A 23,102-nucleotide genomic window follows, 5' to 3' on the forward strand; every position below is an offset into this window, starting at 1 on the left:
AAACGTGTGACTGAGCGAGCTAATTACTCCAAAATCGGTACTAGTACATCCAGTTGGTCGTTACCATGAGCTTGGAGAGTTTGTGGAGTTGACAACGCATGCTCAGATTCTCAATTAATTTGTGACAGAGCGAGCTCTGAAATTGGTGCTTGTAGATGCGCTGAGCAAGTTTTCCATCATATATTTTGGCATGCTCTTTGTCTACTTAAGCTTGTTTTGACAAATGCATGTGAAACTCGTCAACACTTTGTTACGGCACTCGTAATATCCGTGATAACGTTAAAAATGTTTCTACAACTTTATACCTGCATATTGCATGTCATATCCAAGCTTTCCTTTGATTTGACGGGAAATGGTTTTTATTCACTCCTACATCTTCTGCCTTTATAATTAGTCGATCTGTATTTCTAAACTAATATTTACAAATGCCCCAAGAGAATCTTTTATTTTATTGGCTCTTCTACAAATACAATACCATGTCCGACTATTTGATTGCACGAATTTTGTAATTTGATCACGTTTTTTTGACACTTGTGTTTACGATGGGAAAGATGGATTGCTTAAATGTACCTAGTTGTTTAGACTACTTGGATCCATAGTTATCCTGTAATGTATACTCTTGTGAAACACCAATGAGCATACGTAGTGTGTCTTCTATAACCTCTATTCTTGTTCTCCACTTCATCATCTATCCATATTTGTTCTTTTTTAGTTCTCAGCTCAACACAACCCTTGTCTGAAGTTCCTAAAACCTTGATCTACCCAAGAAAGATCTCTGGTGGTAACATATTAGGTATGGCTAGTGGTTGGTCATCGTCATTGAGCCTTGTGACACCAGTTCAGTATACGTTAATTGTCCTGAAGACGTTGAGGAGGTTGCTAGTAAAGCGTCGCCTAAACCAGAAGTTAGTTTTCATGGTATGCTAACGGATTACGCAAACGTTGTTTGAAAGAAGTTCACATCAAATGGTTATGGTCTCGTTCCATCGTCTTCTGAGAAGGTTTCATGTTCATCCTGTATCTTTCACCAATGTTACAAATACTTAGTTTTTTTATGCTTTTTGAAATTGTCGTTTTAATGATTATTATTTTAGAGTATAGACATTGAAGAATCTTATGGTAGTGTACAGGTATTTTCAACATTTTTTTGTTGAAAAATTCTCTAGTTTCAATTCTTCGAAATTTTCATCTTAATTTTCATCTTTACTTTAGAATCCTTTCGATACGAGAAATCGTCGGGATTTGAGGTACTTTATACGATATATTGAATTTAAGTTTTATAGCGTTAATAACTCTCATCTGTCCATCGTAACTTTGCTATGATTCTATGGATAAATTATGTTTTGTATATAACAGATTATTGATGATCCTACTTCACCTGAAGGTGTTCAGCAAGAACGACGTATGAAGTTACTGTCGTTAATTAACAATATAGCCCTTGATAAAGGGTTGGATGGTCAAAATTATAAATGTCATGGTTGTTCCAGACCAATTGGAATGAGTATGATCAATGAATTCTCGACTTGTCATTTGCTAATAACTCAAATATATTTTATTTTCAAATTTCTTAGCCTAATAAATGTTATCTTTGTAGAAACGATTATAACAAAGTACATAATCCCTTTTTCCGTGAAGCCCATGGATGCGTTCGTTCATGATGAAAGAGTCATATTATAAGGAGGCTCTCGTTCATCACGAGAGAGTTATGAGAAAGTTACGTTGTAAAGGTAATAAATAAAAACGTATAAACATGCTTAGAGTTTTTAAGTTATAGTTCAAAAGGCAGAAGTTGTTTGAACCTTTGAAGTATCCTTGGACGTTCTAGTTTTTATGAGAAGAATTCTTGTAAAGAAAAAGATAAATTTTGAAAACCAAAGAATCCTGTTTTCGGTCCATGCCTCCCGATAGCCCGAGATAGTTGAGCACTAGAGCGTCGCATGTTAACTAAGGGAACCACATAATCCTTGTTTGTTTTCCATGAAACATATGTATGGTTTGCTCGTAATACGTGAGAAACAGTAAATGGGAGAGTTAAATCAGAAAGATATAAACCGATAAAATTGGTAAACATTGTTTATATGTCATCTTTTATTTCCGCCCATCAGAAGATCAGACAGGGTCATAAGAAGTGCATAATATCGCACCCAACTGCTAGTTGCTATATGAAGTTTTAGTATATATATAAAAATTTAAAACGAAAGTTGTGGGATGAATCGTTACATGCCCAGATGATTTCTTTGATAATTTGCGACTAAAGTTAACACAAATGTAGTGCAAGTACATATAGTTGGTCGTTGTCCTATGAACAATTACCGATACAGACTTCTATTAAATTGTTACTAAGCATGCTATTTACTTCAAAAGTGCAGTAGATGCACCATGAGGTAGCTGGGTTGACGCATGCTCAATGAGACTGCGCATGCGCAGATGATTTGTCTTAAAACGTGTGACTGAGCGAGCTAATTACTCCAAAATCGGTACTAGTACATCCAGTTGGTCGTTACCATGAGCTTGGAGAGTTTGTGGAGTTGACAACGCATGCTCAGATTCTCAATTAATTTGTGACAGAGCGAGCTCTGAAATTGGTGCTTGTAGATGCGCTGAGCAAGTTTTCCATCATATATTTTGGCATGCTCTTTGTCTACTTAAGCTTGTTTTGACAAATGCATGTGAAACTCGTCAACACTTTGTTACGGCACTCGTAATATCCGTGACAACGTTAAAAATGTTTTTATTTTCTCTACAACTTTATACTTGCATATTGCATGTCATATCCAAGCTTTCCTTTGATTTGACGGGAAATGGTTTTTATTCACTCCTACATCTTCTGCCTTTATAATTAGTCGATCTGTATTTCTAAACTAATATTTACAAATGCCCCAAGAGAATCTTTTTATTTTATTGGCTCTTCTACAAATACAATACCATGTCCGACTATTTGATTGCACGAATTTTGTAATTTGATCACGTTTTTGACACTTGTGTTTACGATGGGAAAGATGGATTGCTTAAATGTACCTAGTTGTTTAGACTACTTGGATCCATAGTTATCCTGTAATGTATACTCTTGTGAAACACCAATGAGCATACGTAGTGTGTCTTCTATAACCTCTATTCTTGTTCTCCACTTCATCATCTATCCATATTTGTTCTTTTAGTTCTCAGCTCAACACAACCCTTGTCTGAAGTTCCTAAAACCTTGATCTACCCAAGAAAGATCTCTGGTGGTAACATGTTAGGTATGGCTAGTGGTTGGTCATCGTCATTGAGCCTTGTGACACCAGTTCAGTATACGTTAATTGTCCTGAAGACGTTGAGGAGGTTGCTAGTAAAGCGTCGCCTAAACCAGAAGTTAGTTTTCATGGTATGCTAACGGATTACGCAAACGTTGTTTGGAAGAAGTTCACATCAAATGGTTATGGTCTCGTTCCATCGTCTTCTGAGAAGGTTTCATGTTCATCCTGTATCTTTCACCAATGTTACAAATACTTAGTTTTTTTATGTTTTTTGAAATTGTCGTTTTAATGACTATTATTTTAGAGCATAGACATTGAAGAATCTTGTGGTAGTACAGGTATTTTCAACATTTTTTTGTTGAAAAATTCTCTAGTTTCAATTCTTCGAAATTTCTCATCTTAATTTTCATCTTTACTTTAGAATCCTTTCGATACGAGAAATCGTCGGGATTTGAGGTACTTTATACGATATATTGAATTTAAGTTTTATAGCGTTAATAACTCTCATCTGTCCATCGTAACTTTGCTATAATTCTATGGATAAATTATGTTTTATATATAACAGATTATTGATGATCCTACTTCACCTGAAGGTGTTCAGCAAGAACGACGTATGAAGTTACTGTCGTTAATTAACAATATAGCCCTTGATAAAGGGTTGGATGGTCAAAATTATAAATGTCATGGTTGTTCCAGACCAATTGGAATGAGTATGATCAATGAATTCTCGACTTGTTATTTCCTAATAACTCAAATATATTTATTTTCAAATTTCTTAGCTTAATAAATGTTATCTTTGTAGAAACTATTATAACAAAGTACATAATCCCTTTTTTCCGTGAAGCCCATGGATGCGTTCGTTCATGATGAAAGAGTCATATTGTAAGGAGGCTCTCGTTCATCACGAGAGTTATGAAAAGTTACGTTGTAAAGGTAATAAGTAAAAACGTATAAACATGCTTAGAGTTTAAGTTATAGTTCAAAAGGCAGAAGTTGTTTGAACCTTTGAAGTATCCTTGACGTTCTAGTTTTTTATGAGAAGAATTCTTGTAAAGAAAAAGATAAATTTTGAAAACCAAAGAATCCTGTTTTCGGTCCATGCCCCCGATACCCATAGTTGAGCACTAGAGCGTCGCATGTTAACTAAGGGAACCACATAATCCTTGTTTGTTTTCCATGAAACATATGGATGGTTTGCTCGTGATACATGAGAAACAGTAAATGGGAGAGTTAAATCAGAAAGATATAAACCGATAAAATTGGTATAAAACATGTTTAAGGTTGTCTTTAATTATAAGTGTCAGAAAAGACAGGGTCATAAGAAGTTAATTGAAACATTGCTTGGTTTGTTTTATGAGAAGAAAACAAAAGATAAAATTCGAAAGCAAAACCCGTTTTCGGTCCATGCTTCCCGATACCTTCTTAAGCGCAAGGCACTAGAACGCCGCATGTTAACGTTTCGGTAGGAGATTTCGGCCCCTCCACGCTATCCTACTTGGGAGATGCCAATAGCAAGCTTCCGCCCATCAGACCCTGAGATCACCTGCGATAGGCTTTGCTCAGGGTACGCAGGAGTGCGATCGCCACCGAAGTGTGGGCCTCTAAGCCACTGCATACTATATCGCACCCAGCTTCCACTGCTAGTTGACATCTACTATATGAAGTTTTAGCTTTATATATATATATCAAAATTTAAAGGCGTACGAAAGTTGTGGGATGATTGTTATCGTTACTGCGCATGCCCAGATGATTTCTTTGATAATTTGCGACTAAGTGAGTTAATTGACACAAATGTAGTGCAAGTACATATAGTTGGTCGTTGTCATGACTATGAACAATTACTGAGTGGACTGCGCATGCTCGAGCGCATGCGCAGACGTTTCTCTATTAAATTGTTACTAAGCATGCTATTTACTTCAAAATTGGTGCTAGTAGATGCAGTTGGTCGTTGCCATGACCATGAACTGGGTAGCTGGTCAAGTTGACTGCGCATGCTCAGACTGCGCATGCGCAGATGATTTGTCTTAAAATTTGTGACTGAGCGAGCTAATTACTCCAAAATCGGTACTAGTACATCCAGTTGGTCGTTACCATGAGCTTGGAGAGTTTGTGGAGTTGACAACGCATGCTCAGATTCTCAATTAATTTGTGACAGAGCGAGCTCTGAAATTGGTGCTTGTAGATGCGCTGAGCAAGTTTTCCATCATATATTTTGGCATGCTCTTTGTCTACTTAAGCTTGTTTTGACAAATGCATGTGAAACTCGTCAACACTTTGTTACGGCACTCGTAATATCCGTGACAACGTTAAAAATGTTTTTTTTTTCTACAACTTTATACATATTGCATGTCATATCCAAGCTTTCCTTTGATTTGACGGGAAATGGTTTTATTCACTCTTACATCTTCTGCCTTTATAATTAGTCGATCTGTATTTCTAAACTAATATTTACAAATGCCCCAAGAGAATCTTTTATTTTATTCTCTTCTACAAATACAATACCATGTCCGACTATTTGATTGCACGAATTTTGTAATTTGATCACGTTTTTTGTTTACCATGGGAAAGATGGATTGCTTAAATGTACCTAGTTGTTTAGACTACTTGGATCCATAGTTATCCTGTAATGTATACTCTTGTGAAACACCAATGAGCATACGTAGTGTGTCTTCTATAACCTCTATTCTTGTTCTCCACTTCATCATCTATCCATATTTGTTCTTTTTAGTTCTCAGCTCAACACAACCCTTGTCTGAAGTTCCTAAAACCTTGATCTACCCAAGAAAGATCTCTGGTGGTAACATGTTAGGTATGGCTAGTGGTTGGTCATCGTCATTGAGCCTTGTGACACCAGTTCAGTATACGTTAATTGTCCTGAAGACGTTGAGGAGGTTGCTAGTAAAGCGTCGCCTAAACCAGAAGTTAGTTTTCATGGTATGCTAACGGATTACGCAAACGTTGTTTGGAAGAAGTTCACATCAAATGGTTATGGTCTCGTTCCATCGTATTCTGAGAAGGTTTCATGTTCATCCTATCTTTCACCAATGTTACAAATACTTAGTTTTTTGCTTTTGAAATTGTCGTTTTTATGACTATTATTTTAGAGCATAGACATTGAAGAATCTTGTAGTAAAGGTATTTTCAACATTTTTGTTGAAAAATTCTCTAGTTTCAATTCTTCGAAATTTCTCATCTTAATTTTCATCTTTACTTTAGAATCCTTTCGATACGAGAAATCGTCGGGATTTGAGGTACTTTATACGATATATTGAATTTAAGTTTTATAGCGTTAATAACTCTCATCTGTCCATCGTAACTTTGCTATAATTCTATGGATAAATTATGTTTTTATATATAACAGATTATTGATGATCCTACTTCACCTGAAGGTGTTCAGCAAGAACGACGTATGAAGTTACTGTCGTTAATTAACAATATAGCCCTTGATAAAGGGTTGGATGGTCAAAATTATTAATGTCATGGTTGTTTCAGACCAATTGGAATGAGTATGATCAATGAATTCTCGACTTGTTATTTCCACTCAAATATTTTATTTTCAAATTTCTTAATAAATGTTATCTTTGTAGAAACTATTATAACAAAGTACATAATCCCTTTTTCCGTGAAGCCCATGGATGCGTTCGTTCATGATGAAAGAGTCATATTGTATATGAGGCTCTCGTTCATCACGAGAGTTATGATAAATACGTTGTAAAAGGTACTAAGTAAAAACATATAAACATGCTTAGTGTTTGTTTGTTATAGTTCAAAAGGCAGAAGTTGTTTGAACCTTTGAAGTATCCTTGACGTTCTATTTTTTACTAGAAGAATTCTTGTAAAGAAAAAGACAAATTTTGAAAACCAAAGAATCCTTTTGGTCCATGCCCCCGATACCCATAGATTGTTGATCACTAGAGCGTCGCTTGTTAACTAAGGGAACCACATAATCCTTGTTTGTTTTACATGAAACATATGGATGGTTTGAGGCCTTGATAAAGGGTTGATGGTCAAAATTATTAATGTCATGGTTGTTTCAGACCAATTGAATGAGTATGATCAATGAATTCTTTTACCAGAATTTTATCGGTTTATATCTTTCTGATTTAACTCTCCCATTTACTGTTTCTCACGTATTACGAGCAAACCATACATATGTTTCATGGAAAACAAACAAGGATTATGTGGTTCCCTTAGTTAACATGCGACGCTCTAGTGCTCAACTATCTCGGGCTATCGGGAGGCATGGACCGAAAACGGGATTCTTTGGTTTTCAAAATTTATCTTTTTCTTTACAAGAATTCTTCTCATAAAAAAACTAGAACGTCCAAGGATACTTCAAACGTTCAAACAACTTCTGCCTTTTGAACTATAACTTAAAAACTCTAAGCATGTTTATACGTTTTTATTTATTACCTTTACAACGTAACTTTCTCATAATCTCTCGTGATGAACGAGAGCCTCCTTATACAATATGACTCTTTCATCATGAACGAACGCATCCATGGGCTTCACGGAAAAAGGATTATGTACTTTGTTATAATCGTTTCTACAAAGATAACATTTATTAGGCTAAGAAATTTGAAAATAAAATATATTTGAGTTATTAGAAATGACAAGTCGAGAATTCATTGATCATACTCATTCCAATTGGTCTGGAACAACCATGACATTTATAATTTTGACCATCCAACCCTTTATCAAGGGCTATATTGTTAATTAACGACAGTAACTTCATACGTCGTTCTTGCTGAACACCTTCAGGTGAAGTAGGATCATCAATAATCTGTTATATACAAAACATAATTTATCCATAGAATCATAGCAAAGTTACGATGGACAGATGAGAGTTATTAACGCTATAAAACTTAAATTCAATATATCGTATAAAGTACCTCAAATCCCGACGATTTCTCGTATCGAAAGGATTCTAAAGTAAAGATGAAAATTAAGATGAGAAATTTCGAAGAATTGAAACTAGAGAATTTTTCAACAAAAATGTTGAAAATACCTGTACACTACCATAAGATTCTTCAATGTCTATACTCTAAAATAATAATCATTAAAACGACAATTTCAAAAGCATAAAAACTAAGTATTTGTAACATTGGTGAAAGATACAGGATGAACATGAAACCTTCTCAGAAGACGATGGAACGAGACCATAACCATTTGATGTGAACTTCTTTCAAACAACGTTTGCGTAATCCGTTAGCATACCATGAAAACTACCTTCTGGTTTAGGCGACGCTTTACTAGCAACCTCCTCAACGTCTTCAGGACAATTAACGTATACTGAACTGGTGTCACAAGGCTCAATGACGATGACCAACCACTAGCCATACCTAACATGTTACCACCAGAGTTCTTTCTTGGGTAGATCAAGGTTTTAGGAACTTCAGACAAGGGTTGTGTTGAGCTGAGAACTAAAAAAGAACAAATATGGATAGATGATGAAGTGGAGAACAAGAATAGAGGTTATAGAAGACACACTACGTATGCCCATTGGTGTTTCACAAGAGTATACATTACAGGATAACTATGGATCCAAGTAGTCTAAACAACTAGGTACATTTAAGCAATCCATCTTTCCCATCGTAAACACAAGTGTCAAAAAAACGTGATCAAATTACAAAATTCGTGCAATCAAATAGTCGGACATGGTATTGTATTTGTAGAAGAGAGCCAATAAAATAAAAAGATTCTCTTCGGGCATTTGTAAATATTAGTTTAGAAATACAGATCGACTAATTATAAAGGCAGAAGATGTAGGAGTGAATAAAAACCATTTCCCGTCAAATCAAAGGAAAGCTTGATATGACATGCAATATGCAGGTATAAAGTTGTAGAGAAAAATAAAAAACATTTTTAACGTTGTCACGGATATTACGAGTGCCGTAACAAAGTGTTGACGAGTTTCACATGCATTTGTCAAAACAAGCTTAAGTAGACAAAGAGCATGCCAAAAATACATGATGGAAAACTTGCTCAGCGCATCTACAAGCACCAATTTCAGAGCTCGCTCTGTCACAAATTAATTGAGAATCTGAGCATGCCTGTTCAACTCCACAAACTCTCCAAGCTCATGGTAACGACCAACTGGATATACTAGTACCGATTTTGGAGTAATTAGCTCGCTCAGTCACACGTTTTAAGACAAATCATCTGCGCAGGCGCAGTCTCATTGAGCATGCGCAGTCAACTTGACCAGCTACCTAAGTTCATTGTCATGGCAACGAACAACTGCATCTACTAGCACCGATTTTGAAGTAAATAGCATGCTTAGTAACAATTTAATAGAGAAATCGTCTGCGCATGCGCTCTAGCATGCGTAGTCCACTCGAGTAATTGTTCATAGTCATGACAACGACCAACTATATGTACTTGCACTACATTTGTGTCAATTAACTCACTTAGTCGCAAATTATCAAAGAAATCATCTGGGCATGCGTAGTAACGATAACAATCATCCCACAACTTTCGTACGCCTTTAAATTTTGGTATATATATATAAAGCTAAAACTTCATATAGTAGATATCAACTAGCAGTGGAAGCTGGGTGCGATATAGTATGCAGTGGCTTAGGGGCCCACACTTCGGTGGCGACCGCACTCTCCCTGCGTACCCTGAGCAAAGCCTATCGCAGGTGAACTCAGGGTCTGATGGGCGGAAGTTTGCTATTGGCATCTCCCAAGTAGGATAGCGTGGAGGGGCCGAAATCTCCTACCGAAACGTTAACATGCGGCGTTCTAGTGCCTTGCGCTTAAGAAGGTATCGGGAAGCATGGACCGAAAACGGGGTTTTTTGCTTTCGAATTTTATCTTTTTGTTTTCTTCTATAAAACAAACCAAGCAATGTTTCAATTAACTCTTATGACCCTGTCTTTCTGACACTTATAATTAAAGACAACCTTAAACATGTTTTATACCAATTTTATCGGTTTATATCTTTCTGATTTAACTCTCCCACTTACTGTTTCTCATGTATCACGAGCAAACCATCCATATGTTTCATGGAAAACAAACAAGGATTATGTGGTTCCCTTAGTTAACAAGCGACGCTCTAGTGATCAACTATCTATGGGTATCGGGAGGCATGGACCGAAAACGGGATTCTTTGGTTTTCAAAATTTATCTTTTTCTTTGCAAGAATTCTTCTCATAAAAAAAACTAGAACGTCCAAGGATACTTCAAAGCTTCAAACAACTTCTGCCTTTTTGAACTATAACTTAAACAAACACTAAGCATGTTTATATGTTTTTACTTAGTACCTTTACAACGTATTTTATCATAACTCTCTCGTGATGAACGAGAGCCTCATTATACAATATGACTCTTTCATCATGAACGAACGCATCCATGGGCTTCACGGAAAAAAGGGATTATGTACTTTGTTATAATCGTTTCTACAAAGATAACATTTATTAAGCTAAGAAATTTGAAAATAAATATATTTGAGTTATTAGGAAATAACAAGTCGAGAATTCATTGATCATACTCATTCCAATTGGTCTGAAACAACCATGACATTAGTAATTTGACCATCCAACCCTTTATCAAGGGCTATATTATTAATTAACGACAGTAACTTCATACGAATTCATTGATATCATACTCATTGAAAAAATCATAGCTCATGGTCGTTGAGTCAATTTTTCAATTCTTAAATCCAGTGAACATATATCATTTAATGACTGCATATTCATATGACATTCATATTGAAAACATGAGAACAATATTATGCTATTGACTTCATATAACGACAGTAAACTTCACCTGATTTTTCAGGTTACGTTAAATTGTAGCTAATGCGAAGATCATCTCTAATTTTAGTAACTTCATACGTCGTTCTTGCTGAACACCTTCAGGTGAAGTAGGATCATCAATAATCTGTTATATATAAAAACATAATTTATCCATAGAATTATAGCAAAGTTACGATGAACAGATGAGAGTTATTAACGCTATAAAACTTAAATTCAATATATCGTATAAAGTACCTCAAATCCCGACGATTTCTCGTATCGAAAGGATTCTAAAGTAAAGGTGAAAATTAAGATGAGAAATTTCGAAGAATTGAAACTAGAGAATTTTTCAACAAAAAAATGTTGAAAATACCTGTACACTACCATAAGATTTTTCAATGTCTATGCTCTAAAATAATAATCATTAAAACGACAATTTCAAAAGTATTTGTAACATTGGTGAAAGATTCAGGATGAACATGAAACCTTCTCAGAATACGATGGAACGAGACCATAACCATTTTATGTGAACTTCTTTCAAACAACGTTTGCGTAATCCGTTAGCATACCATGAAAACTACCTTCTGGTTTAGGCGACGCTTTACTAGCAACCTCCTCAACGTCTTCAGGACAATTAACGTATACTGAACTGGTGTCACAAGACTCAATGACGATGACCAACCACTAGCCATACCTAACATGTTACCACCAGAGATCTTTCTTGGGTAGATGAAGGTTTTAGGAACTTCAGACAAGGGTTGTGTTGAGCTGAGAACTAAAAAAAGAACAAATATGGATAGATGATGAAGTGGAGAACAAGAATAGAGGTTATAGAAAACACACTACGTATGCTCATTGGTGTTTCACAAGAGTATACATTACAGGATAACTATGGATCCAAGTAGTCTAAACAACTAGGTACATTTAAGCAATCCATCTTTCCCATGGTAAACACACGTGTCAAAAAAACGTGATCAAATTAAAAAATTCGTGCAATCAAATAGTCGGACATGGTATTGTATTTGTAGAAGAGAGCCAATAAATTAAAAAGATTCTCTTGGGGCACTTGTAAATATTAGTTTAGAAATACAGATCGACTAATTATAAAGGCAGAAGATGTAAGAGTGAATAAAAACCATTTCCCGTCAAATCAAAGGAAAGCTTGGATATGACATGCAATATGCAGGTATAAAGTTGTAGAGAAAAATAAAAAACATTTTTAACGTTGTCACGGATATTACGAATGCCGTGACAAAGTGTTGACGAGTTTCACATGCATTTGTAAAAACATGTTTCACATGCATATGGAGGATAAAGTTTTTAGATAACATGGTTAAATAACATTAGCGAAACTTTCAATAAAAGATCACTCCTGACAAATCATAAGACTGGAGCATATTGTGACTCAAGTTTCAACATTCGATCACTCCTGATGAAGACACTACGCTAGAGTATATGTAAACTTATCTTTCAACAACATATCGTTCATGCTCAAGATATTAGACTGACGTACGACAATCTCTAATGTCATATAAATCTCGATAAAAAAATCTGGTCCCCGGAGTTGACATGCTATCAGATAGGCAACAAACAAAGATGAGATAGCAGTACAAACCTGTATTATCGCAGCAAAGCTTCAAATCTTTAACAAGATGATTATAGATGTATAACATGAAAATAGCGATCAATATTAGTAAAGTTGGCTTAAGGATGTAATTTAATGTAAACATACGTTGAAATTAAACAGTTACAATTAACTATATCGTATAAATATCCTTCCCTATTTAAAATAATCTACACATTATCCTCAATAACGAACTATACACATTGCTGCATTTGACCTCGGTGTGTTGGGGAAACGTCATGTAAGGAGTCTCAAAGTACCAATATAAATTAGCAAACTTTGTGATCTATCTTACCAAATTGACTTAAATTGAGCAATAAAAATCTTAATCTTCAACAAAGCATATCCAAAGATTTCTATGAATGTATAAAAAGTATACAATCGTTAAAAGATCACGCTTGCACGCTTTTTCTTCACCAACTGAGCAAAGATTCTCTTTTCTTTGAACTGCTTGTCAACAATCATTGAAAGATTATTCAAAAACTCTTCTGAGGTTATCGTTTGTGCCTATTACGTAGGTTTGAGGGACAATGTAAGTACATGCATGTACAACAAAGAACACAGGTGAAGGCTTTAATTCGTATTACTTACTTTCGAATACAGCGCATGTGCAAGGAATGGCAGTTTACGAAGAGTTCGACCACTTAGTTGATAACTTTTCGTAAACAAGAAAATGAGAGAAAGAATACTTCGTAGGTTTATCACAGTGAGACGCTTGACTGCTCCTTGCAAGTTCAAAAGGAGAAGAGCCTCCCAAAGAAACCTAACCAAAAGTCAACCAATATTCGTGATTATTTGAGAGTGGTCCATTACTTGATAATTACTGACTACGATAACAAAGAAAAAACATCTTTACGCCTTAAATGTAGATGTAATACAAAGTTAAATTTTATTTATGTTGCAAGTATTAAGACGGTATATTTTAAACCTCAGTCCTAAATTATTTGAGAACTCATCTGAACATGCACAAACAACTCAACAAACTGTTCGAGTTTACAATCATGGCAATGACAAACAGAACAAGCTTGCATCCTTCTGTGGTTCATTTGGTCACATATTGGGAAATCATATATTTCAATCATAATGAGAAATTTAGTCATTTAACAAATTTTTCATATTCATAGTGATGGCAACAACAAGCTGGACCTATTTTCATCACTTTCTGAGTAATTAATCGCTTCGTCACAAAAATATAAGAAGATCATCTGAGCATGCGCAGTACGCTAGGCGCAGCACGCTCAAGCATGCAAAGTCCACTTGACCAATTGTCCGAGTTGATAGTCATGGAAACGACCAACTACATTTACTAGCATCAATTAGGAGTATATAACTTGCTTATTAACAAATTATTAAAGATATCAACTGAGCATGCGCAGTTAAATTGATTGGCTGCCAATGTTCATGGTCATGGCAACGACCAATTGCATCTACTAGCCCCGATTTTGAAGTAAATAGCATGTTTAGTAACAATTTAATGGAGAAATCATCGCTCGTGCGCATGCGCAGCCCACTCGACTAATTGTTTATAGTCATGGCAACGACTAACTAGATGTACTTGCACTACATCTGGGGCAATTATCCCACTTAATCGCAAATTATCAAAGAAATTATCTGGCATGCGCAGTTGTGACTATAATAATACCACAACTTTCGTAAGCCTCTAAATTTTGTATATATAAATATAAATCTATAGCTTCATATAGTAGATGTCAACTATCAGTGGAAGCTGGGTGCGATATAGTATGCAGTGGCTTAGGGGTCCACACTTCGGTGGCGACCGCACTCTCCTGCGTACCTCGAGCAAAGCCTATCGCAGGTGATCTCGGGGTCTGATGGGCGGAAGCTTGCTATTGCATCTCCCAAGTAGGATAGCGTGGAGGGCCGAAATCTGCTACCGAAACGTTAACATGCCGCGTTTTAGTGCCTTACGCTTAAGAAGGTATCGGGAAGCATGGACCGAAAACGGGGTTTTTTCCTTTCAAAATTTGTCTTTTTTCTTTACAAGAATTCTTCTCATAAAAGAAACTAGAACATACTGCCAAGGTTCAGACAACTTCTGAAAATCCCCCGGGCGTAGTTTCGTTTTCTTTGTAAAACGAGAAGAATACTAACTTGAAAACATGAAGACTGGGTGACATAATATTTACCATAAACGAAGACAAGAAATGTTTATTTTACTCTGTGACATCACTTTACTTTAAAGTGAAAGGTTTGAACATGGGAGTATCGTTACATGTTTGTAGATGTAGATCGTCCAGGTTAGTAAAGTCCTGAAAAGAACTGTTGTTGTTGATGCTGACTCTAAAGATGACTACCGCTAAGGTTGTTGAGAAGTCAGTCAACATCAACATCAACAGTCCTTCGCAGGACTCCACTAACCTCGACGATCTACATCTACAAACATCTACTTCACTTACTCGGCTATCTTCTTTAATTCAAGACTACAGTGTGTTACATCGTTGTCGACAAAGCTACAATGGAAAATAGGAGAAAAAGTTGTACATCGGAAATGAAAACCATGTCATCAACATAGAAGTGAACAAAAATTTCTAACAAACCGTTAAATTTCCAGAGCTCTACATACACAATTAAGGACAAATATAAGAAGAGAAAAACACCGTCAATTTTGTCAAAATAAAATTTCGTGTATTTTTCAGTTGTACCTTAAATCCAAAATTTGAGTGGCTGGTGATATGATACTGGTCTGTGATGAAACGGTGAACATTAATTTTGATTATTAAAAAATTATCTACAATGCAATCGTTTGCAATCAATTTCTATATAGCTGCACACCTCTCTATTTAAGCAACATGTTTGTATAACTTGCACAAACGACTATATTGTGGTATGGAAATAAAACAGTAGACGTAAAGGTACAAAGTACTGAGAAGAGGGGATATACTTCACGAGGCAAATTGTTGTTTTATATTGTATATGATGACAGGTTGCGGTAAGCCATTTCGGCGTTCCTTTGGCCAGAAAACATAATTGACCGGCAGCCATTTCGTTGATCACGTGCACAAGAAGACATAAGTTACATACAAACAAATAGTGCTGTTTCAACTATATTTTTTCTTATCCTGTGGTAAAAACATTGAATACCCTACCCTTACAAGTTCCTCGATGCAAGAATGGTAAATTTTGTAAATAGCTTTGGCTGATGGCGGACCAAGATACTGTTTGATGTCGGCTCTGTGGGCGAACAAATAGCGAAGTTAGATGAGAAAGTGAATTAAAAAACTTTCGAGTCACAAACATATTTTTCAACCTGTCCACGAACGCAACGTCTATGGCTCTAGTTATGTTCGATGTTGTCAATATAATTACATTAGGATGTCTGAAATAAGAAGAAAACAACATTGGGGAAGACTAGGTTTAGCAAATAAACGCATAAATGTAGTTCAAATCAAGACTTCTGTAAATACGTAATTGATAGATAATAAGTATTTGACTGAGCAAAGTTGTCATCAAGCAAGTTTGTTCATGTCATATAAATATTTTCGTGCTTTTACTCCCTGTAAAAGCGACAATATTGTAGAGAAAGAAATAATACATAGTTCTAAAGATAGCAAATACCATAGTGAATGGTAAATGTAATATAATAAGTTGATAAAGACTGTTGTCTTGGCATTATAAATATCGGTAGATTGTAAATTTTCATTCAGCAGACGTTGACACCTGAGGAGTAGTCTGCCGAAATGCATCGTGTCGTTTAATTTAGAACTATTGGGTTAGTGCTCTTTACAAAGAAAACGAAACTACGCCCGGGGGATTTTCAGAAGTTGTCTGAACCTTGGCAGTATGTTCTAGTTTCTTTTATGAGAAGAATTCTTGTAAAGAAAAAAGACAAATTTTGAAAGGAAAAAACCCCGTTTTCGGTCCATGCTTCCCGATACCTTCTTAAGCGTAAGGCACTAAAACGCGGCATGTTAACGTTTCGGTAGCAGATTTCGGCCCCTCCACGCTATCCTACTTGGGAGATGCAATAGCAAGCTTCCGCCCATCAGACCCCGAGATCACCTGCGATAGGCTTTGCTCGAGGTACGCAGGGAGAGTGCGGTCGCCACCGAAGTGTGGACCCCTAAGCCACTGCATACTATATCGCACCCAGCTTCCACTGATAGTTGACATCTACTATATGAAGCTATAGATTTATATTTATATATACAAAAATTTAGAGGCTTACGAAAGTTGTGGTATTATTATAGTCACAACTGCGCATGCCCAGATAATTTCTTTGATAATTTGCGATTAAGTGGGATAATTGCCCCAGATGTAGTGCAAGTACATCTAGTTAGTCGTTGCCATGACTATAAACAATTAGTCGAGGGCATGCGCTCGTGCGCATGCGCAGATGATTTCTCCATTAAATTGTTACTAAACATGCTATTTACTTCAAAATCGGGGCTAGTAGATGCAATTGGTCGTTGCCATGACCATGAACATTGGCAGCCAATCAATTTAACTGCGCATGCTCAGTTGATATCTTTAATAATTTGTTAATAAGCAAGTTATATACCCCTAATTGATGCTAGTAAATGTAGTTGGTCGTTTCCATGACTATCAACTCGGACAATTGGTCAAGTGGACTTTGCATGCTTGAGTGCTGCGCATGCCTGCTGCACTGCGCATGCTCAGATGATCTTCTTATATTTTTGTGACGAAGCGATTAATTACTCAGAAAGTGATGAAAATAGGTCCAGCTTGTTGTTGCCATCACTATGAATATGAAAAATTTGTTAAATGACTAAATTTCTCATTATGATTGAAATATATGATTTCCCAATATGTGACCAAATGAACCACAGAAGGATGCAAGCTTGTTCTGTTTGTCATTGCCATGATTGTAAACTCGAACAGTTTGTTGAGTTGTTTGTGCATGTTCAGATGAGTTCTCAAATAATTTAGGACTGAGGTTTAAAATATACCGTCTTAATACTTGCAACATAAATAAAATTTAACTTTGTATTACATCTACATTTAAGGCGTAAAGATGTTTTTTCTTTGTTATCGTAGTCAGTAATTATCAAGTAATGGACCACTCTCAAATAATCACGAATATTGGTTGACTTTTGTTAGGTTTCTTTGTGAGGCTCTTCTCCTTTGAACTTGCAAGGAGCAGTCAAGCGTCTCACTGTGATAAACCTACGAAGTATTCTTTCTCTCATTTTCTTGTTTACAAAAAGTTATCAACTAAGTGGTCGAACTCTTCGTAAACTGCCATTCCTTGCACATGCGCTGTATTCGAAAGTAAGTAATACGAATTAAAGCCTTCACCCGTGTTCTTTGTTGTACATGCATGTACTTACATTGTCCCTCAAACCTACGTAATAGGCACAAACGATAACCTCAGAAGAGTTTTTGAATAATCTTTCAATGATTGTTGACAAGCAGTTCAAAGAAAAGAGAATCTTTGCTCAGTTGGTGAAGAAAAAAGCGTAAGCGTGATCTTTTAACGATTGTATACTTTTATACATTCATAGAAATTTGGATATGCTTTGTTGAAGATTAAGATTTTTATTGCTCAATTTAAGTCAATTTGGTAAGATAGATCACAAAGTTTGCTAATTTATATTGGTACTTTGAGACTCCTTACATGACGTTTCCCAACACACCCGAGGTCAAATGCAGCAATGTGTATAGTTCGTTATTGAGGATAATGTGTAGATTATTTTAAATAGGGAAGGATATTTATACGATATAGTTAATTGTAACTGTTTAATTTCAACGTATGTTTACATTAAATTACATCCTTAAGCCAACTTTACTAATATTGATCGCTATTTTCATGTTATACATCTATAATCATCTTGTTAAAGATTTGAAGCTTTGCTGCGATAATACAGGTTTGTACTGCTATCTCATCTTTGTTTGTTGCCTATCTGATATATGTCAACCGGGGACCAGATTTTTATCGAGATTTATATGACATTAGAGATTGTCGTACGTCAGTCTAATATCTTGAGCATGAACGATATGTTGTTGAAAGATAAGTTTACATATACTCTAGCGTAGTGTCTTCATCAGGAGTGATCGAATGTTGAAACTTGAGTCACAATATGCTCCAGTCTTATGATTTGTCAGGAGTGATCTTTTATTGAAAGTTTCGCTAATGTTATTTAACCATGTTATCTAAAAACTTTATCCTCCATATGCATGTGAAACATGTTTTACAAATGCATGTGAAACTCGTCAACATTGTCACGGCATTCGTAATATCCATGACAACGTTAAAAATGTTTTTATTTTTCTCTACAACTTTATACCTGTGATATTGCATGTCATATCCAAGCTTTCCTTTGATTTGACGGGAAATGGTTTTTATTCACTCTTACATCTTCTGCCTTTATAATTAGTCGATCTGTATTTCTAAACTAATATTTACAAATGCCCCAAGAGAATCTTTTTAATTTATTGGCTCTCTTCTACAAATACAATACCATGTCCGACTATTTGATTGCACGAATTTTTTAATTTGATCACGTTTTTTTGACACGTGTGTTTACCATGGGAAAGATGGTTGCTTAAATGTACCTAGTTGTTTAGACTACTTGGATCCATAGTTATCCTGTAATGTATACTCTTGTGAAACACCAATGAGCATACGTAGTGTGTTTTCTATAACCTCTATTCTTGTTCTCCACTTCATCATCTATCCATATTTGTTCTTTTAGTTCTCAGCTCAACACAACCCTTGTCTGAAGTTCCTAAAACCTTCATCTACCCAAGAAAGATCTCTGGTGGTAACATGTTAGGTATGGCTAGTGGTTGGTCATCGTCATTGAGTCTTGTGACACCAGTTCAGTATACGTTAATTGTCCTGAAGACGTTGAGGAGGTTGCTAGTAAAGCGTCGCCTAAACCAGAAGGTAGTTTTCATGGTATGCTAACGGATTACGCAAACGTTGTTTGAAAGAAGTTCACATAAAATGGTTATGGTCTCGTTCCATCGTATTCTGAGAAGGTTTCATGTTCATCCTGAATCTTTCACCAATGTTACAAATACTTTTGAAATTGTCGTTTTAATGATTATTATTTTAGAGCATAGACATTGAAAAATCTTATGGTAGTGTACAGGTATTTTCAACATTTTTTTGTTGAAAAATTCTCTAGTTTCAATTCTTCGAAATTTCTCATCTTAATTTTCACCTTTATTTAGAATCCTTTCGATACGAGAAATCGTGGGGATTTGAGGTACTTTATACGATATATTGAATTTAAGTTTTATAGCGTTAATAACTCTCATCTGTTCATCGTAACTTTGCTATAATTCTATGGATAAATTATGTTTTATATATAACAGATTATTGATGATCCTACTTCACCTGAAGGTGTTCAGCAAGAACGACGTATGAAGTTACTGTCGTTAATTAATAATATAGCCCTTGATAAAGGGTTGGATGGTCGAAATTATTAATGTCATGGTTGTTTCAGACCAATTGGAATGAGTATGATCAATGAATTCTCGACTTGTTATTTCCTAATAACTCAAATATATTTATTTTCAAATTTCTTAGCTTAATAAATGTTATCTTTGTAGAAACGATTATAACAAAGTACATAATCCCTTTTTTCCGTGAAGCCCATGGATGCGTTCGTTCATGATGAAAGAGTCATATTGTATATGAGGCTCTCGTTCATCACGAGAGTTATGATAAAATACGTTGTAAAGGTACTAAGTAAAAATATATAAACATGCTTAGTGTTTGTTTAAATTATAGTTCAAAAGGCAGAAGTTGTTTGAAGCTTTGAAGTATCCATGGACGTTCTAGTTTTTTTTATGAGAAGAATTCTTGTAAAGAAAAAGACAAATTTTGAAAACCAAAGAATCCCGTTTTTGGTCCATGCCTCCCGATACCCATAGATAGTTGATCACTAGAGCGTCGCTTGTTAACTAAGGGAACCACATAATCCTTGTTTGTTTTCCATGAAACATATGGATGGTTTGCTCGTGATACATGAGAAACAGTAAGTGGGAGAGTTAAATCAGAAAGATATAAACCGATAAAATTGGTATAAAACATGTTTAAGGTTGTCTTTAATTATAAGTGTCAGAAAAAGACAGGGTCATAAGAAGTTAATTGAAACATTGCTTGGTTTGTTTTATGAGAAGAAAACAAAAAGATAAAATTCGAAAGCAAAAAACCCCGTTTTCGGTCCATGCTTCCCGATACCTTCTTAAGCGCAAGGCACTAGAACGCCGCATGTTAACGTTTCGGTAGGAGATTTCGGCCCCTCCACGCTATCCTACTTGGGAGATGCCAATAGCAAACTTCCGCCCATCAGACCTGAGTTCACCTGCGATAGGCTTTGCTCAGGGTACGCAGGGAGAGTGCGGTCGCCACCGAAGTGGGCCCCTAAGCCACTGCATACTATATCGCACCCAGCTTCCACTGCTAGTTGATATCTACTATATGAAGTTTTAGCTTTATATATATATACCAAAATTTAAAGGCGTACGAAAGTTGTGGGATGATTGTTATCGTTACTACGCATGCCCAGATGATTTCTTTGATAATTTGCGACTAAGTGAGTTAATTGACACAAATGTAGTGCAAGTACATATAGTTGGTCGTTGTCATGACTATGAACAATTACTGAGTGGACTACGCATGCTCGAGCGCATGCGCAGACGATTTCTCTATTAAATTGTTACTAAGCATGCTATTTACTTCAAAATCGGTGCTAGTAGATGCAGTTGTTCGTTGCCATGACCATGAACTTAGGTAGCTGGTCAAGTTGACTGCGCATGCTCAATGAGACTGCGCCTGCGCAGATGATTTGTCTTAAAACGTGTGACTGAGCGAGCTAAGTACTCCAAAACCGGTACTAGTATATCCAGTTGGTCGTTACCATGAGCTTGAGAGTTTGTGGAGTTGAACAGGCATGCTCAGATTCTCAATTAATTTGTGACAGAGCAAGCTCTGAAATTGGTGCTTGTAGATGCGCTGAGCAAGTTTTCCATCATGTATTTTGGCATGCTCTTTGTCTACTTAAGCTTGTTTTGACAAATGCATGTGAAACTCGTCAACACTTTGTTACGGCACTCGTAATATCCGTGACAACGTTAAAATGTTTTTATTTTTCTACAACTTTATTTGCATATTGCATGTCATATCCAAGCTTTCCTTTGATTTGACGGAAATGGTTTTATTCACTCTACATCTTCTGCCTTTATAATTAGTCGATCTGTATTTCTAAACTAATATTTACAAATGCCCGAAGAGAATCTTTTATTTTATTGGCTCTCTTCTACAAATACAATACCATGTCCGACTATTTGATTGCACGAATTTTGTAATTTGATCACGTTTTTGACACTTGTGTTTACGATGGGAAAGATGGATTGCTTAAATGTACCTAGTTGTTTAGACTACTTGGATCCATAGTTATCTTGTAATGTATACTCTTGTGAAACACCAATGAGCATACGTAGTGTGTCTTCTATAACCTCTATTCTTGTTCTCCACTTCATCATCTATCCATATTTGTTCTTTTTAGTTCTCAGCTCAACACAACCCTTGTCTGAAGTTCCTAAAACCTTGATCTACCCAAGAAAGATCTCTGGTGGTAACATGTTAGGTATGGCTAGTGGTTGGTCATCGTCATTGAGCCTTGTGACACCAGTTCAGTATACGTTAATTGTCCTGAAGACGTTGAGGAGGTTGCTAGTAAAGCGTCGCCTAAACCAGAAGTTAGTTTTCATGGTATGCTAACGGATTACGCAAACGTTGTTTGAAAGAAGTTCACATCAAATGGTTATGGTCTCGTTCCATCGTCTTCTGAGAAGGTTTCATGTTCATCCTGTATCTTTCACCAATGTTACAAATACTTAGTTTTTTTATGCTTTTTGAAATTGTCGTTTTAATGATTATTATTTTAGAGTATAGACATTGAAGAATCTTATGGTAGTGTACAGGTATTTTCAACATTTTTTTGTTGAAAAATTCTCTAGTTTCAATTCTTGGAAATTTCTCATCTTAATTTTCATCTTTACTTTAGAATCCTTTCGATACGAGAAATCGTCGGATTTGAGGTACTTTATACGATATATTGAATTTAAGTTTTATAGCGTTAATAACTCTCATCTGTCCATCGTAACTTTGCTATGATTCTATGGATAAATTATGTTTTGTATATAACAGATTATTGATGATCCTACTTCACCTGAAGGTGTTCAGCAAGAACGACGTATGAAGTTACTGTCGTTAATTAACAATATAGCCCTTGATAAAGGGTTGGATGGTCAAAATTATAAATGTCATGGTTGTTCCAGACCAATTGGAATGAGTATGATCAATGAATTCTCGACTTGTCATTTGCTAATAACTCAAATATATTTTTATTTTCAAATTTCTTAGCCTAATAAATGTTATCTTTGTAGAAACGATTATAACAAAGTACATAATCCCTTTTTTCCGTGAAGCCCATGGATGCGTTCGTTCATGATGAAAGAGTCATATTGTAAGGAGGCTCTCGTTCACGAGAGAGTTATGAGAAAG

At 35.8% G+C, this 23,102-nt stretch overlaps 4 long non-coding RNA genes across 7 annotated transcripts in view; 2 read left to right on the plus strand and 2 right to left on the minus strand.

The window, feature by feature from the left end:
* LOC124457448 overlaps positions 1–23,102 on the plus strand; it is a 70,874-nt gene that overhangs the window by 23,595 nt on the left and 24,177 nt on the right. The window lies entirely within an intron of this gene.
* LOC124457455 lies at positions 13,043–13,253 on the minus strand. Its single transcript, XR_006952604.1, has 2 exons — positions 13,193–13,253; positions 13,043–13,108 (listed from the first exon to the last, which is right to left on the minus strand). It is a non-coding gene; the product is annotated as an uncharacterized LOC124457455 (long non-coding RNA).
* LOC124457451 lies at positions 15,019–15,722 on the minus strand. Of its 2 annotated transcripts, XR_006952600.1 has the most exons (4): positions 15,709–15,722; positions 15,265–15,350; positions 15,160–15,177; positions 15,019–15,072 (listed from the first exon to the last, which is right to left on the minus strand). It is a non-coding gene; the product is annotated as an uncharacterized LOC124457451 (long non-coding RNA). The 2 variants fall into 2 exon arrangements; XR_006952599.1 differs by lacking the exon at positions 15,709–15,722 and having other exon boundaries at positions 15,265–15,568.
* LOC124457454 lies at positions 17,788–18,001 on the plus strand. Its single transcript, XR_006952603.1, has 2 exons — positions 17,788–17,851; positions 17,936–18,001. It is a non-coding gene; the product is annotated as an uncharacterized LOC124457454 (long non-coding RNA).

The sequence above is a fragment of the Xenia sp. Carnegie-2017 genome, unplaced genomic scaffold, assembly GCF_021976095.1.
Source record: "Xenia sp. Carnegie-2017 unplaced genomic scaffold, XeniaSp_v1 HiC_scaffold_6, whole genome shotgun sequence".
Taxonomy (NCBI): domain Eukaryota; kingdom Metazoa; phylum Cnidaria; class Anthozoa; order Malacalcyonacea; family Xeniidae; genus Xenia; species Xenia sp. Carnegie-2017.